This window comes from Nannospalax galili, unplaced genomic scaffold (assembly GCF_000622305.1).
Source record: "Nannospalax galili isolate Female #2095 unplaced genomic scaffold, S.galili_v1.0 scaffold476, whole genome shotgun sequence".
NCBI classification, from domain to species: domain Eukaryota; kingdom Metazoa; phylum Chordata; class Mammalia; order Rodentia; family Spalacidae; genus Nannospalax; species Nannospalax galili.
In genome coordinates this window covers 1144426-1163118 of record NW_008338274.1, presented here as the reverse complement: position 1 = coordinate 1163118, position 18693 = coordinate 1144426, and the positions used below count along the sequence as shown (strand labels likewise).

At 41.5% G+C, this 18693-nt stretch overlaps 2 pseudogenes; one reads left to right on the top strand and one right to left on the bottom strand.

Annotated features, from left to right (window-relative positions):
- The first annotated feature begins 448 nt into the window (after positions 1 to 448).
- On the top strand, positions 449 to 7679 carry LOC103734192 (annotated as a pseudogene).
- A 2666-nt stretch (positions 7680 to 10345) lies between these two features.
- Positions 10346 to 11000, bottom strand: LOC103734180 (annotated as a pseudogene).
- Between the last annotated feature and the right edge of the window lie 7693 nt (positions 11001 to 18693).

Genomic DNA, 18693 nt, shown 5'->3' with positions numbered 1-18693 from the left:
ATGTATGGTCTGGAGACTCAGTAATCTTCAAGAAGACAGAGTAGTTTATTTATAATAATAATAATCAGAGCATCATGGCAGTTAGTTTGAATAGTGACTGACTTCCCTTAAGAAGCATGTACATCTTGGAAGTTCTTAATACTTCTCAAAATAATAAAATTATCACTGGAATGGGTTTACTTAGAAGAGTGTAATAAAAAAAGGAATGATTATATTTTGAAACACAGGGAAGTTGAAGAATATGGGTTGGGATAGGTCAAAGAAATTGGTATGTTTAAGTTAAAAACTCTGAATAATGAGCAACTTGGCAGGAAAACAGGAGGTAAACAATGAGAGAAAATTACTTGAAACTGTGTTTTCTGGATAGGGCAGTTGCACATATAAACTCACAGTGCATATGACAGCATGAGTGAGACCTGTGCAAGCCCAAACCAGACAAAAACCCAGCATGAAGGAGAGAAGTGCGCACGAAGCCCCATTCCTAGCTGAGGAGCGATTGGTAAGAGAAAGCTGCTGTAGAAGGGAGAGTGATTGTCATCAGGGATGCGACGCTGGTTAGGTTGACCACGCTCCAGGGGATGGACTGACAGCCAATTCTATTTGGGGGGCACAAATTACACTGGATAGGCCTTAAGGTAAAAGACCATGAAATGGGGGGAGGATAAGGAATGGGGGTGGATTTGAGAGATGGGGGAGGGGTTCTGAATATGATCAAAATACATGGAATTTCAAAGAGTCAAAAATGAAAAGAAGAATGAGAGAAGAATGGGAACTGTTTAATTTAAAGCTTTGTCTTGGTTTGGCAGAGGTGAAGACTACTTCCAGGAGAAAATTTCTCAGCCAGCAAGGTTTGAGCCCTGTCATCTATTTGCTACATAGTCCTTTGAACTTATAACTTGTTACTAAACAAAACAGACAAAAAAAAAATCTCTGCGTCCGTGGAACTTATATCATGGTGGAATGAGACAGGCAACTCACAATCACCACAATAAGTGAACTAAATGTCATTAAAACTTTAAAGTGTTATGAACAAAATGATCTGTACGGCAAGGTAAGAGGAGCTTGGTGTGATGCCTCGAGGCTTAGAGGCAAGTGGTAAAGGGCTTGTGGGAATGAAGTAAGGAAGTTAAAAGCTCACTTCTCCTTGAGAGTAGTAGTAGGGCTACCACCCAGTGAGGACAATTTTCTTCTAGTTACTGTCGTATTTTGCTTTTCTAATGAATGTCTGCTAGTTTTCAGAATGTGGACGTGAAAGAGGTTGTATGAGTATCTCTGTGAGAGCAGAGACAAACTTTCAATGAACTCAGAGATTATATTTACTGAAGGAATGAAAATGTACCACTGAGTAGCATTAGCAAAGCTTTCACAGGTTCAGGCAGAAAAAGACACCAGAGATGCCAGGGCCATGGACTTTGAAGCCATAGCCACATAACACATAGTGAGCAGGTATACTGTCATAGGTACACATACTATATGTGAAGTTGAAAACATTTTCAAGTTTTAATCTGTGGAATGCTAAACATCTTTGAAGAAAAATCCTTACCCGTAGGGGATTCTAAGAGCCTCACTGATCTGCTGGCATAACATCAGTTTCCTCTAGGAATGTTTCTGATTGGCACTTCTCTCCTGGATTTTACAAACTTGACTTCATGGTCAAGTTTGGAACTGTAATCAGAGAATGTGTACAAAATATCTAGATACTACTTTGAGGTTGGAGTAATGTAACCTCAGATAGAAAAGAATACCTTCCCCTATTTTAGGAAACATACTGTCCACTTTTCTAGCTGATGGAAGTCATGCTCTGTTAGCCACATTTTTCTTTCTTTCTTTCTTTCTTTCTTTCTTTCTTTCTTTCTTTCTTTCTTTCTTTCTTTCTTTCTTTCTTTCTTTCTCTTTTTTCATCTTTTTGAGACAGGGTCTCCCTGTAGCCCCAGCTCACCTGGAACTCACTATGTAGACCAGACTGACCTCGAATTCACAGATATCCACCTGCCTCTGCCTCCTGAGTTCTGGAATTAAAGCATGTGCCACCATGCCTGGCTTTAGCCATATTTTTCAGGAGACCCTTATCTCTGACAGAGATAGTCATACCAAATGAGTCCATGTCTCAAATGTGGGGACCATTGAAACCCCATAAATAGGAATTACCAACCTCTGGTCTTCTACGAGTTTGACACCTTGGAAGGCTACTTCCCGCCCCCCCCCCCAACTATTGCCTCTGGACCAGAGAACTAATTCAGAAGTGGATGAATACTTATGGGAAACTCAGGGACCACCCCTAGAGTGATCTGAATTTCATTGCCATTGTGTAGGTTGGGAGTCATGAGATGGAGCAAGAGATCCCTGAATCGTCCCATCTGGTTAGACAAGATTTCTTGCCTCACATACTCCAGAATGATGTATGAAAACTTAGAAGACAATAAAACAATATTGTCCCTCAGTATTCATGGGGGAGGGTTGGTTCTAGAACTCTCTGCAGATATCAAAAAAAAAATCAATGGAGTCTTAATTCCCATGTATTTGCATTTAACGTATATGTATCCTCCTATACACATTTCACAGTTAGTGCTATCAAAGGTGTGGGACACATGAAAATGGAAGGCTGTCTGTCCACTCCTCTGGACCTGCTAGAGGCAGTGATGCCAGAATAAATGGAATAATTAAGACAAGGAATCACATCCATCCTGCAGGACACTAGTTCACCCAAATAGCTCACCCATACAGGAAGATCTCATATCAAAATATTTCACAATATTCTACTCAAATCACAACAATTAAGACAACTGAAAGAAATAGAACTGTGTGTATCTAAAGGAGGAATCCATATATCTAAATATGAACAGATAAATACAGAACAAGTTAATGAAAAAAAGACCCCTAAATTTATCTTCTGGTGATGGGAATTGGATCCAAAGACTCACACACGCCAGACAAGTGCTCTACCACTGGGCTGCATTCCCACTTGATGTCTCCCTATGCAGTTTAGGTTGGCCTATAACTCAGTCATTCTGCTGGGATTATGGATAGCGCCACCATGCCAAATTTGCATGTGATTTTTATGTTTTTGGCAATTTTGTTTTCAGTTTGGGGATTCTTTTGCAGTAGATTTTCCTGGGCACCACACAAGGGATACTTGAGATATATAAAAACAAGTGTAAACCATAAAGAATCAGACAAGTCCAAGGGCATAGGAAGCACATTTACCTTTAATTTGAGCGTAAACATTTTTACAGAGTCTGTTGGAGTTTGCCGGCTTGGTTCTACAATTCTGCTACAGACTGTAATTGTCCCATAAGGTAGAAAAAAAGAAGTGTTTCATGGAATTGTGTTTTTCCCCTTTGGATTTCTTGCATCAGTGCAAAATGTTAAAATGAAAAAGTTTACTCTGTGGTTCGTTCTAAATAAGTTAATTCAGTACCCAGGTAGTATTGCTCAATCAGCCCAACTTAAGCACTTATTTTTGAAAGCGTATTTTTGACTTTAAACACTTAAATCCATTGTGGTTTATCATGTCAATATGTGTTTTGGCGAGTACACAACTCCAAGGAGGCCTGTTAAAATTCTTTCAAGCAGTCTGTGGAGGGCCCCAGCTACAGCAGCCCAGCCCCGCTATACTCAGAGAACACCAAGGCACATCCTGAACATAGTACTGTCCATCTTTCAGGTGAACCAGTGCCAATCCTGATGGACCAACCAGGCAAATTCATTGTATTTCAGAGAGTACACACACAGTACAAGAACCAAAGTTTGTGTGGGTGAGTGATTCACATTGTGAAATAAGAATAAATTAAGTTTCTGCAATAACTTCAATGAAAAGTCAACATCGGATGAGACAGGGTATAGCAATAAACCTACTTTCAAAGATGAGGAAAACTCAAACTAAAACATATTCAGTAATGGCCCAGGGCACAAGATGGTGGATAAAGGTATATTTAACATACATTTTGTTTTAATTTCCAATTCAGTGCACATCTGTTACATCACAGGGCTCTTGATAATAAATCAACTTCAGAAAAGTAAACCCTCCAATACTAGACCAGTGAAAATTCTCATATTAGAAACATGGGTAGGAATTACTGCTTTTATTTTCTCAATTGTTAAAATAGCACAGGAAAGACTTTAAACAGACCAAGTGGAACAGCTCTGGAAGGGAGAAGACATTTCTCCATTTAGAACTGGAAACTGCATATTCCCAGTTCCTCCAGAACTTTCTTTCAAAGGTCCTTGGACTGTTCAGAGAAGTTGCATATTTGTAGTGTGTTTCATTCAGGAATGGGAACATTATTTCTGCCAAAAACACTTTTCAGAGTTACTCTACAATTAATAATTATAGGTTGCATCTAAAATAGAGTAACGTTAGGACCACTTCTGCTTCTGTCATTGCTGTATGACTACTGATAACGTTAACTGGTATTTAAAAAAATATATTTTATTTTTCATTTTTATTTTATATGTATGCGTGTATTGCCTGCATGTAGGTAAGTGCACTCATGTTGTGCAATGCCCACGGAGGACAAAAGAGCCTGTCAGATCCCCTGAAACTGGAGTTATGGACAATTGTTAGCTACCATGTGGGTACTGGGATTTGAACCTGGGTCTTCTGCAAGAATAGCCAGTGTTCTTAACTGTTGAACCATCTCTCCAGACCCATTAACTGCTAGTTTTAAAAGGTTAATGTGCAAAGCACTGTGCCACAGACTTGATGAATACACTGGACAGGCCTCATCCTCATATCACTGGAGAAAACCTGAAGCTGGAAACAAAATCATCATATAATATGTTTAATTTTTATTTTCTGTGTGGTGTATGCATATATATGCATGTGCATGCCTATGTGTTTATGTGGAGGCCAGATGTCAAAGTCAGGTGTCTTCCTCAATCACCTTCCACCTGGATTTTTGAAACAGGGTCTCTCCCTGAACCTGGAGTTCCCTGTTTGGGTTAGATTGGCTAGCTGGCAAACTCTGGAGATGCCGGGTTCCTCCCCTTGCTCCCCATGACTGGGGCTATAGGCATGTGCCATGCTGCCACATCCAAATTTTTACGTGTGTGGTGGGAGATCTGAATTCAGGTCCTCAGGCTTGCACAGCAAGCACTTTGCCCATGGAGCCGTTTTCCCAGTCACAGTTAATATGGGGTGGAGCCAGGATTTTAACTCAGAAATATAACTTCAGCATTCAGAAGCCTTAATGTAGTGTGGCATTGCCAACCGCCATAGTTCATTCTGCTCTGAAAGAATGTTGTGGAGAGAGATCACACACACACACAGAGAAAGAGAGAGAGAGAGAGAGAGAGAGAGAGAGAGAGAGAGAGAGAGAGAGAGAGAGAGAGAAAGAGATTTTTACCAGGGCCCCATTAACTAACCCACTTTGGTGACAGCAACACAAAACCATTCATGACATAAATCCGTTTATAAGAACAGCCATCATGATCTAATCATTTCTTAATGCTCCCACTTTTTAACTTTGTTACCCTGGGGATTATGATTCGAACTTACTACTGCTAGCAACTCAGACACTAAGGAAGCTGCCCTGGAGCTGTCGTCTTGTGCTTGAGTCGCCCCTTTGAAAGCACTAAAATTTAAAGGTCATCACTTCTGCATTTAACTAAGCAAACTATTTCATTTTTTAAGTTTAATACAGCTATTAAGAAATAGAGGTGCATGGAGAGAAAGGAGAGAGAGTGAGGGTGAGCAGGAAAGGGAATGGAAAGGGAAATGAGGAGGAGGGGTAGTGACTTGCAAGCACGTTCTTGAAGAGATTTGGATAGGGAATTTAGAAGACAGTTTTCCTTAAGACTGTCATCAGAGGGGAATCCCAGTGGCATCCAGATCTTTTGCCAGCACATCAACAGGCATTGGCAGAGGCTTCATCCCCCTATCCAAGCAATGCAACCAGCATTTGCAAATAAAATCACTGGTCTCTGTTGGCATTCTCCCCATCTCAGCTGCTAGCCCTTCTAGCAAATGAAGGTTCTCTGAGAACAGGAGTAATGAAGCTGTGGAACTCACACTGCACATGAACAAGAAAATGGAGCCCAATAGAGGGATGCTTTTGGAAGCCCTTGTCAAGAAACTCCAATGGACTCGCATATGAACATTTGAAAATTGCCCTGTTCTGACTTTTTTCTAGTTCCCTGTCTAGAACTTGTAATGCTAATTACTCTTGCCTTTACTTCTCCTTCACATATCCTATTCATGATTTAAGGACTTTCTTTTCCCCTCAGAGATAAGAGTTTCGCGATTTGGGAGTCTTTTAGATGGACCCACTGAAAGGGGCACTCCAATTGTCTCCCCCTGCGTCCCTGTTCAGTGTGGAAGTCAGAGCGGTCTGCATCCCTATTCCCTATTGGCAATTTTGGTAACCCCTTCAGAAGATGGCGTGATAAGAATAGAAGGTAGGAATTGGCTAGGCAGTAGGTTAAAAAGATCCCCAAAGAAATGTAGCTAGTTTCTTGGTTAAAAGTCAAAATGTCCTTGGGCCTCTTGGCAACATACTCTGTTCCAAAAGCCAAAAATGTCAAAAGTATTTGGGAGTTTGTATCTAATCCTTAAAAGATTTTAGGGTTACCTCTTTGGGGGGGATGTTGGAAGAGAGGGAGTGGGCATGGATTTGGTCAAAACACCTTATATGCATGTATAAAATTCTCAATAAAATTTTTGTAAAAATTAAAAAAAAAGAAAATGGAGCCAATAGGATCTTGGATTATTATAATCCTCAGAAAAGGTGCTGGAAACACAAAAGCATCATGCTGTACTGAAAGGGTAGAAGGTTTGGATATAGATGACAAACATGGTGGTACTAACAATGCCCTTTTGTTTTATGAATTTAGAGAAAAAGATCTTATGTACCAAGGTCTGGCAAGAGCATAGATGCAAGGTTGAATTGATTGAGAAACATCTACAGGATTCTTGACTGTTTCTAGTGCAAAGAACTATGTCCTATCACAGAGAATGTACATGGAGTTAGAGTATTGCTTGGTAGAAACTCAACCAGCATGACTGCTCTTTTTGAGAGCTTACAGCAACAAAGCCTCATTTCTCAGAGATCAGATGTGGATGCTGTTTTCTCAGCATTGCATTTGGTATTTGTAATTGACCTGTTCAAAGACGAGGAAGGGACAGGTTGAACCAATTTCTAATGACATAAATATGCCTATCATTCCCCAGAAACGTGTATGTGTATGTGAGGAAACACAGAGTTCAGAATGCTGTCAGTTGTGGAACAGCCATTGTATGAAAGAAGGAACGCTCACCAGATGCATTCCCCCAAACATCTTCACTGGAAGATTTAACTGCAGAAGATTTTAGGCTTTGGGTAAATGGCAGTGACAAAATTAATATGCAAATGCTGGTCAGTTTCACTTCTTTCAAGATGAATCAGGAGAATATGCTGAGAAGCTTCTACAGTTCAAGGGTTGGTTTTGGTCAGTAACCGACAAGATGAGGATGACAGAAGGAAGGACAAGAGCTTGTCTACTTGTGAACAAGGCCCATCACTGTCAGCCAGTGGGCAGTTTCAGCCTATCTCCTCCACAATGAGCGTATACAGTGGCCAGCATCTTCCTGTTGTAAATACTTGCATTTTGCCAGTTTATTTTCATTCTATTCCTGAAAACAGATTCTCAAACAGAAATTGCTTCTCACCATTAAGAGCAAGAATTTCAGTTTGGGGCTGTGAGGATGTAGTGCAGTTTTTAGAGTGTTTGATTAATATGGATGAAACTGTAGGTTTGGTCCCCAGCAATGCATAAAACCTGGCATGGTGGTGAATGATTATAATCCCAGTACCCAGAGGTAGAGGTAGAAAGATCAAAAGTTCAAGATCATCCTGGGTGTCACAGTGAATTTGACGCCAGCCTGTTTCAAAAACACAAGCAAACAAGAAGAATTTTGGTTTTGTGTAGAGCATAAGAAGTGTATATTATTGTTTAACATTGCTAGCTAATTCTGTGGATGTTTTCTACTTGTTTATAAAGGTTTATAGAAGTTTATGCTGTCATACCACCCTAGTGGTACCTTAAAGAGGTTAAATACAAACATTCCTGTCTAGTCTGTAGCTTAAAAGCCTGAGAAGTAATAACTAGCATTAATGATTTCATAGTCAAAAACTTTTGGGTTTAACCTCAGCCAAAGATGACAGCCAAATAGCGTAATTTACCCTGGGATTTATCATTTTAAATGAGCTATTAATTAGTCAACTATTCTAGTGTGTGTGTGTGTGTGTGTGTGTGTGTGTGTGTACATGTTTGTGTGTGAGTATGTGTGCATACATATGTGTGTGTGTGGGTGCATGAACATGTGTGTGCGTATTCATGCACATGTATGTGCCTATGGAAGTCAGAGGACAAACAACCACAAGTGTCACTACTCAGGTGCTCCTTATGAGACAGGTCTGTCACTGGCCCAGAGCTCACCAACTAGGTTAGCCTGCCTGTCTTTGCCTCCCAAGCACTAGGATTACAAACCATGGCACCTAGGCTTTCTATATAGGTTTTGTGGCCTGAACTAAGCCATTTCTCATGTCTATGGAAAATATATTTTGGAAGTTTTAAATGTTTGTGAACAGCTTAACTACATTTGTATCTAACTTTAAAAAAGTCTCTTATTGTGTTTATTATTTAAAGAAATTACAGAAGGGAAAAAAAAAGATTCCAACACAAGACCTTGGAGGGACATGGGAAAACCATGACGCCTGTACAACAGAACTTCTAATAAAAAAGAATCTAAAATGTACTAGCTGTTTATTATCAAATTTGTTTTCACGAACTAAAAGAGAGTGGAAGTGGTGAAGTGACTTGGTCAAATTTACACAATTAGCAAGTCAAGGGATATGGATTCAGATTCAGACTGTCTGATTCCTGAAAACTATTCTACTTCTCTTTCCTGTAAATGAGCTCAGAAATTACAGGTTTTAAATGATTCTCTTCAACAGAGTCTTAGACCTTATGCCCTTTAGAATATAGATTTCCAGATCAGAAATCAAACTTTTGAATTGATAAAGAGGGACTTTCACTGGAACTCTACCAAAGACCAAGAGCTTGAGAGACCTGACAGTCTTCAACCCACGCTGATTATAATGAACGAGCAACAGGAAATTATATTCTTGCATTATTTTCATCAAGTTCCACCAGGGGCTCTGTGGCCTCAGGGTCTGTTGCTGTCTCTCTGGGTGCAGAGGCTTTGGAGATAGTGGTCTTGGTACAGAGGAGGCAAACTGCGAAAACAGCCCTTATGTAGCTTTGGTGGGGAGCTTGGGAGTTACCCACTCACAGTGCTGAAGATGGCTCACTGCAGTGCTAAAATGGAAATCACCATCACCATTACAAGGAATAAAGACTGACATTATTATTGTTAATAACTATGACAAACTATGTTTGATCATGAAGGAACTCCTAAACTCTGCCTTCTCTATTTGGAAAAATTCAGAGCAGAGAAATGTTGTGGGATAGTCCTGGAAGACTGATCCTTTTCTTTTTCCTTTTTCCTCTTTTCTTCTTCTTTGGAAAAACATTTATTCCATCTCCAAACTAGTCTACAGAACCTGAGGGCAGGGGTGTCCCCACCAAGGTTCTAATACAGCCCACCGTGGTGTAGGGGCTCCTGCCCTCCCCACACTTATCCCTAACCACTGCAGAGTATTTACATAAAGCTGGGTGTTCTCTCCAGGCAAAGCCCGGCCCTGCTGTTAGAAGGACCAAAAAGGAAGAGCTATCTAGTTCCCCCTGCTTGCCTGACATATGGCAGCCTGGGGTAGCTGGTACAGTGGTGACCCCAGAGGACACATCAGTGAATACTGGTCCCAGCCATGGCTGGGTGATGAACCTGAGTAAGGAAGTGGGGAGACTGGGCCCAGCATCCCAAGGAGACAGGTGCACAGATTCCCAACCTTGTCTTTGGCAAAAAAAAAAAAAGAGAGGCTCCCATGGCCTAAGGATTCAGGGGCCCTACCACGCTTGTAAAAAGCATATTGTAGGCACCTTTCTTTCTGCTTCTGGCTATCTGAGTTGGGGTTCAGGGTTTTTAAAGCAACAGGGAGCTAAGGATATAGCTCAGTGGGAGAGCACCGGCTAGCAAATACAAGGCCCTGGGCACCAACCCCAGTACTGAGGAGGAAAAAAGCAACTAGGAAAGATCTCCCTAAAAGCCTTTCCTAAAATGCCCTTGAGGAGTGGGTTGGTGGCTGTGATGCCCCGTTGGGCTCAGACACTTCAGGAATGCTTTGTTGGCTGCAGCTAGGGTGCAGGAACGCTTCGAGTTCTCTGGCTGTCAACAGGCAAGGGGCTGCAGCTCTAGGAGGCAAGACTCCAGGGGGAAGTCCCTATCTCTCTGCCCTGACCAGGCTGCTCAGTACACAGGGGACGGCTGGTAGCTCTCTGTGGTCTCCACATTCTGGGTGAAGGGGGCTGTTGGTAGTTCTCCACCGAGGCAGGAGGCTAGTGCAGGAGGCATAGACTGTGTTCGGGTCTGGGGTGGGGTCCACGTAGTTCTGGATGAATGTATCCACTCCGGCCCTGTAGCGCTGGTAGGCCAGGGAAGTCAGCACACCCCAGGAGAAGATGGAGAAAAAGCTGAAGGTGATGGCTGCCCGGACTGAGTCAGCTCCCACCAGCACTGTGTCAGGCTTGGTTGCGGCCCACTGGTTGGTCAGGAAGCAGAAACCAACGAACCCAGGGAAGTCCAGAGAGCTGAGAACAGGAGGTCTCCAATGACAAGGTACTTGCGGTCAGTAGCGTTGCTGATCTGGGGGAAAAGGGCATCCACCACGAAGAAGGAGGCTGAGGCCAGGAAGGTCAGCACCCCGAAGGTGCTGCCATAGCGGCTGGCATCCTGTTCTGGTTGGATGCGCAGTATGGTGCCCAGAGTCGCGGGTGTTGCTGTAGCCCTCGCGGAAGATACAGGAGAACACGATCAAGGCAAAGCCCGTGCACAGGGCGCGCGTCACCACCTGAGGGTGCGACAAGAAGCGCCGCAGGTCGAAGCTGCCGCCTGCATTGGCCATGTCGGCACCGAGCGCCCGATGGCGCAGAACCATGGATTGACCCTTTTCTTTGGCATGTTGTTTGAATTCAGACGTAATGGCAATGACATTCTAATCTTCCAAATTATACTTCGACGGAGATATAAGCAACAGCCTCGGGCTATAATTCCAAAAAAGAAAAAGGAAAAAAAAATATAGAATACAAGAACGGTCATGTCTGAAGAGTTTCTCATCTTGTGAGTTTCTTGTGAATGTACTGACTGGGTTCACTGTGAAAGGGACTTCACTTCTGCCAAGGAGGCAGGGAGTGTCCATCCTAACTCCCTCAGAACTGAGAAAGAACTTCAGATCTGCAGAGAGTCTCATCATATATGACCTTCTTTAGTTGATAGGCATTCCTACAAGCATGAACAGTGCTGACATGTGAATCAATGCCAGAAGCAAAACTATGGCCATGACTCAGGAGGAGCATCAGAAACCAGCCTCCTAACATCTGATTTAGAAGGGTCATGTGTTGTTGAGATGCCCAGTCAGGGGTCCTGGTAAGGAGGCCGCTGTGTATTTTTGTGACCTTTGGCAAGCCACTCAACCAACCGGGCCTTCATTGTCCTCAGACTGGACTTATTCATTAACCCTTCCCTGAGTACTCTGAGATGCTTTGATCTCTGGTCTAGACTTGTAGACTATGCTTTCAGAACCATTGATCTAGTAACCTAAAAACCTGACTGTGCTTTATTTCCCAAGCTATTGAAAGTATAAAGGAAGAACACCTGACTCACTGCGGGAAATGTTCCAGAGACATTTAATTACAGCATTTGGAGACATGTCATTCAACCCGAGCTTGGTTCAAGTTGTGGTCAGCTGTTTTATTAAGAAGTCATTTGTCATCTTCCAAACCTTCCAGTCTGTAATTACCTAGTTCTATCCCATCAGTTTGTATGAGGGAAGTCTTCTTCTGACCTCTGACTAGCAACCTAAAATAAACCTGTGCCTTTCATACTCAACACACTTGTATTCCATTGCATTTCAAAAGTTTTCTGCCCATGATTTTTTGTTACTTAATCATTCCTACTTATCAATGATAGGATCCTAGCTCTTCAGATTTTAGAAATTATCTGATGCCTCTTCTGTTTCAATTTAAAATTGATAACAGGAGAGCAACGCAATCTGCAAAGGCTGTGGCAACTTAGTAGCAGAGCCATGCTATTATAGTAAGTGAGTAACCTTGACTTGCAGATTTCCATGACCTTTCGATTACACTGAGGTCAGAAGGCTCTGGATTAACTAGACCTGATCTGATCTGAGAGATTTGGACCCTGTCACCTGGACTCAGAAATGTTCAGTAAGGAATCACAGTGTGAAGCAGGCCTTGAGTGGCTAACTAAACACAGGTAGGAAGAACAAAGGCGTTGCTGAGGGCATTGAGTCTCCTTTATCGTTTGATAGAAGATGGATTTACTAGACCACCAGGGCTGGGTTAAACAGTGTTGAATGTTTCCCACACAGACACTTCACAATGTATTTTGCCAAAATCTCCATCTTAATTTTTTCAAGGGTAAATGTACACAACATTGTTAAAATTTGCTTTACCTAAAAAGCAGGTGCAGAGCGGTATTTTCACTGCTGTGCATTTCATCACTCAAGCACTCCGATAATGTTTGTTGAGCACTCATGGTAACTAACAGTCACAAAAGACAGTTGCTCTGGGAAGACCAGATGAGGACAGGGCAGGAATAAGAGTCCAGTCTCCAGTCAACATGACAGAGGCTCAGAATGGAGGTCAGCAATCAGATGGAGGCTACAGAGGACGCATGGTGGAAAGATAGGAGGCAGCCTGCAGACAAGCCAGCCCTGAACAATAAGAAGATGGATTACAGGTGGTTTCATTTTCTTCTAAAATTCCTTTTTTTCTTGGCATAATGTTTTATTAATAAAATAAGAAAGTAAAAATTGTTTTAATGGCTCTTAGTCTAGCTACTATTTTTAAAATGAAGTACTTTTTCATACTGAATTAATGTTAAATGGATGAGATATAATAATACAAAGGACTTTCCTATGTCATTCTCTCTGACCCACCAGTTGTTAACTCTTTGTTATAGTCTCTCTTTCTGACTTCTCCTACACATATAATTATATATTTTCAGAACCACTTGAGAGTGCATTGCCCTTTACTTCTAAATGCTTTAAATGTTTCCTAAGAACAGGAGCATTCACTCCTATAACTATCTACAGTGACCCAAATAATGAAATTCTTCAATGATAAATTTAAAATTTTTTAATTTTATGAATATGTATGTATTGCCTGCATGTAGGTAAGTGCGCCTGTGTTGTGCAATGCCTGCTGAGGACAGAAGAGACTGTTGGATCCCCTGGAACTGGAGTTATGGACAGTTGTTAGCTGCCATGTGGGTGCTGGGATTGAACCTGGGTCTCACCACTGAGCCTTCTCTCCAGCCCCCAATGATATTTTTTTAATCCAACATATAGCATATATGAATTTTGCCAATTGTCTTAGTGATGTCTTAACCAGCAGATTTTTTTTTTTCTTTTTTCTGGTCAAAAAGTCAGTCTTGAGTCATACACTGTGTGCAGTTTCCTTGGGTCTTTAATTTTCCTTCATCCAGACTAATTTCAAATTCTTCTTTCAACTTTTGTGACTGGAATTTTTGAAGAGTACAGGCTGTTTAGCTGTAGAATTTCCCCCTAATTTGCCTGTTCTGTGACTTTCCCACCGCTGTGGTGTGAGGGTTCTGCTGTGTTGGGAAGCAGGATGCCTTAAGGCTGCTGTGTCCTGGGTGTGTCATGTCTGGAGGTTTGCTAATGTTGCTACTAAACTTTCTTACTGGTGCTATAATAAAACAAGAGCACATTTTAAAACAAGACCACCTATTTTAGGTGATGGGTACTTTGTTTTCCTTCAGCTCAAAATAGTATTACTTTAAAAAGTTTTAAAAATCTTATGGTCCATAAGCTCACATTTAATCCATGTTAGAATTAGGTGTGCTTTTAAAGAAGCAGGTTGTGTGCTTACAAGCAAGAGTAGGCAAGGTTAATAACACAGACCTGGAGAAATGAAAATACAAGTGATGCCGGCATCATAGGAGTAGCTTGTCTTCAACTGCTGTATATGCACGTTTTCTGGGGTGCTGTTTGAATGCATGTATTTCTCATGTCTGCTGACTGCAATCTATGAGTCAAAGGTAGTTGTAGTGTTTGGGGAATATCATGTATTTTTATCTTTCTTGGAAGAACTTAACTTTGTCTCTAATTAAAAATGAAAGGATTCAGAATGCTCCTATAGCATCTTACTCTGTCACGAATCTCTTTAATGTTCCCATTTACAGCTAGAAAGGAAAATGATCCTTTACATCAATGATGAAATTTCTTAATTTCGTGGGGAAGTCGACTTTGTAGCCTATTCAGTATCTGAAACTGGTCTTAAAAATGTTGACCTGTCTGCAAACGTCATTAGATTTCTAAGGCACTTTTGCTTTTGAACTAATCTTGTTAAAATGTGGTTTGCCTAATTTTGTTTTTTTTTTTAATGTTCTTAGTTGTAGCTGAGCTTCTGTGAGTTTTCAAAGAATATCTTAATCCTTGCTCCTGAGCCGACCCTTGTAATTCTTTCCTTTGTGTGTAAAATGATTCTTTGCTTGTTTAAAAGAAAGTCAGGTGTACTAGTCATTCTAGAATCCCAAGAACAGTAAGGAGAAATGAAAAAAAGAAACGAGGCTTCATGATCACCAGCGCGCAGGGTTAAGATGGTGCAGTAGAGGGAGCTGGGCACTTAGGCTATTTCAGTGTTCAAATGCAGTGTTGTTCAAGGGTGAAAAACGGTGGTGGCTCCATGCTGCCATCTGGTGGTCTACTGCCATACTACCTCCCCTAGTGAGTCCTAAACTCCAACCCACCAACCCTAAGTGGGCCTAGGAAGTTCAGCATTAAAGATGGGGAAGTTCAGCGCTGGTGAGATTGCTCAGTGGGTAGAGGTGCTTGCTGCAAGCTTGATGACCTGAGTTCGAAGCCCGGAGAAGGCTGATTGCAAATTCCATGGGCTCAAGTTGTCTTTTCACGTCCGTAGTCTGTACACACACATAAACACATATATTTTTTTTTAAATTGGGAAGTTTTGGCTATTGTTCAGTGTGTGCCACAGGATCTTCTCTCCTCTTTGTCTTCTGTGAAATATGCCATCTTGGGTTGGAGAGATGACTCATTGGTTAAGAGCACTGAATGCTTTTGCAAAGGACCAAGGTCCCGTTCTCTGCACCCACACCACAGCTAACAACTCTCTGCAACTCCAGTTCCAGGGGATCCAATGCCCTCTTCGGGTCTCCACGGGCACTGCATGCACATGGCACACATACGTATAGCAAGCAAATATACACACAAAATAACAACGAATAAATTAAAACAAATTTGCCTTCTTTCCCTTTCAGATAACTTGGTATCCTTCATACTTCCTCCTTTGAGTCCTGAGGTGCCAGGCATACTAAGAATTTTGTAAATATAGGGAGAGGTAATGGTTACTCCTTTTCACAGATAAGAAAACTCTGTCAACAATGAGTCCATGTTGGGCCCATCTGGCTAGAACCTGAACTCTAAGTTACTACTGTGCCTTCATACCTGCATGTGAAATTGAATGATATGCTACTTATTCTGTTTGTTCTTATTTATAATTGTGGAATGAAGGATTTATCACTTATAAAAAGATGTCAAGCCTTAGTGAACAGTTTGTAAAAATGTTTTGGGGGGATATAGGAAGTCCTTAGCCAGTGCCCCCTTAATATCTGTCTATTACTAAAGCAATCATGTTTATTCTCTCTCTCTCTCTCTCTCTCTTCATATCAGGACTGAACATCAAGGAAGCAATTTCCAATGCCAGTAATTCTTCAGATTCTCTCTCTCTCTCTCTCTCTCTCTCTCTCTCTCTCTCTCTCTCTTTCTCATCCAGAAGTCAACATGGACATCATCCTCTATTGCTGTCCACCATATTTCTTGAGACATGTACTCTCACTGAAACTTGGAGCTCTTTGATTAAGTTAAGCTGGTCAGCCAGTGAGCTCCAGGGATCTGCCTGTTTCCAACTCCACAGTGCTGAGACTGCAAACATTTGCCACCACACCTGGCTCTCATGTGGGCTCTAGGGATCTGAAATCTGGGCCTCTTGCATGTCAGGCCCTTTACTGACTGAGCCGTCTCTCCAGCCTGGTGATGACATTTTTAAGGTATTTGATGAATCTAGAGAAAATGGAATAAATAACTGTGAAAGTTACATGGGATCATGTTTTTTAATTGGACTTGGATATTCTATGCCAATATTAATTATTGCTACTCTGTAATGTTTGCCAGATTCCTAGTTAATGCTCATGTATGACCAATGCAGTGCATTCAGTAAGGTGGCAATATTCAGTTCATGGTGCATTTGTGTTGAGTACGATTTGCTTAATTTGGAAAATTTGTAAGTTGTCCGACTGACTATAAAGCAAGGTAGTTTTAAAAGAATATTCAATAAATATTATGTATTTTGTATTACTTCTTTGTATATAGGTTAACAAAAAATACCAACCAACCAATTGTGCACCCTACTGCCAAATAATGATTTCTTGAATGTTTTTCATTTTATTTTTTGATACTGTGGAATGGATTCAGGACCTCATGCTTGCTAAGTCCCAACTTTGCCACTGAGCTACATGTACAGCTCAGCAAGTACTGCTTTCTAGAAAAATCTACGACTATGAGGTTGTCATCATTATTCTTTCAAGAACTTCTTTATGGTCCTTTTAAAATTTTATTTAAATTTAAAAATGAATTTCACACGTGCGTATAATGTCCTTTGATCATTTTCTACCCTCAACTCCTCCCAGATCCACCCTACCGCACCCCAGCCACTTCAAAATTGGTGTCCTTTTCTTTGTTGTTGTTATTGTTGTAACCCACTGACTCCAGTGTGTGCTGCTCATGTATTCATGAATGTGGGGTCATCCACTGGAGAGTGAGTGACCCATATACTCTATTTTATAAATAAACCAACTACTTATAACTAAAATCTAGATGTTAAACTTGTGGCAAGTATTAGGTGTTTCATAAATACCTCCTTTTATAGTATGACCTGCAAGCCCAGAGCTGGGGATGCAGAAATCCCATTTCTTTCCCTCTCCCTTTATGATTTGTGAGGATTCCAGAGTAGAATTCCAAGGTGTCCACAACCTATAGGTTCAATCATACCTAGAAATGTATAGAAAACTTTGTAGATATTAACTACTCTGAGATGTTAGGGACACTATAAGAAATAGTTTCCTTTAAAGAACACATTCCTCCAAGGACAAGTTCTAGATTTACAAGGGAGGGACCCTGTTGCTCAGATGGTTCTTCGGTATGCTACCCTCCACTCCCAGTGCTGTAAGAAAAGAGGCTGTGCATTCTTAATTAATAAGGCTCCACGAGATGCAGTGATGAAGCTAGCTGGACTACCTTACTTTGGGAGGTGGGGAGCAGGGGTACAGAAGGCAATGCCAACAGTGGAGGGAGGGGGATTGAGGGATGTCCTGTGGTTACAACCAGGAAGTCTCTGACCATGACCTTTAGGAGGTATATGTTAGGGACAGTTCCTGAATTTCTGCAGATGGAATGAGAGACAGAACCAGAGGTTTACACCTGGAGATTTCTTACTGTGATTCTTTCACAGTTATCCACTGGTACAGCCTGAGGACAACTTTTTTTCTCATATATTCTCTCTCTCTCTCTCTCTCTCTCTCTCTCTCTCTCTCTCTCTCTCTCTCTCTCTCATTGTAAAAGATTTGTCCAGCCACCCAAACTAGAAATTTTTGGGTTATCATATCTTTCCTACATCTACTTCATCTCTAGCTCCTATTGGTTTTATTCCCAGTTTCTTCATTTTGTTCCCGTCTCTCCCTCACTATTTTCCCAGGTATCCCTGTGTCAGGTCCTGGCTTCAAATTCACTTACTCTCAAACCCAAACATCATTTTCCAGAATCCTGTTGTTGAAAACAAATCTAACCATGTATCATCCCCCTGCTAAATCCCTCAAGTGTAGTCCCTGCTAGGCCAGCATTTTCTTTTAAAAAATATTTTCTTTTTTATTATTTTTATTTTATGTGTATGAGTATATTGCCTGCACATGCATAAGTGCACCCATGTCGTGCAATGCTTGTGGAGGTCAGAAGAGGGTGTTGGATCCCTTGGGACTCGAGTTATGTATGGTTGTTAGCCACCATGTGGGTGCTGGGAATCAAACCCAGGTGCTCTGCAAGAGCAGCCAGTGCTCTTAACCACTGAGCCATCTATCTCTCCAGCCCCAGGGGAGCATTTTCTAATTGGCATTCACCAGGGTGTTAGATATCTCACAAGAAAATTCAGTGTGTGACCTTGGATAAAGCAATTTAAACAGAGTGTTTCTCCTCTCCTGACTCTTCATATACAGATACACACTGACCTCTTTAAGAGGGGACTGGATGCAGAGTTGATACATAGGGCCTCTCTGAGAGGGGACCAGATGCAGCATCTCCTGAACCCACCTGTACAAGCAGCATCCTTCTCCATGGACACTGTGATGGATTAGCATTGGTGTGTGCTTTCTTTGAGAAACTCTGACTCAGGCATAATGCCGAGTTATAGTTAGTGAGGACTCTGTGTCCTCCACCTAGAATTGGAGCTCTTCCTTTGAGGCTGCCCACAGGTTTTTTTTTTTTT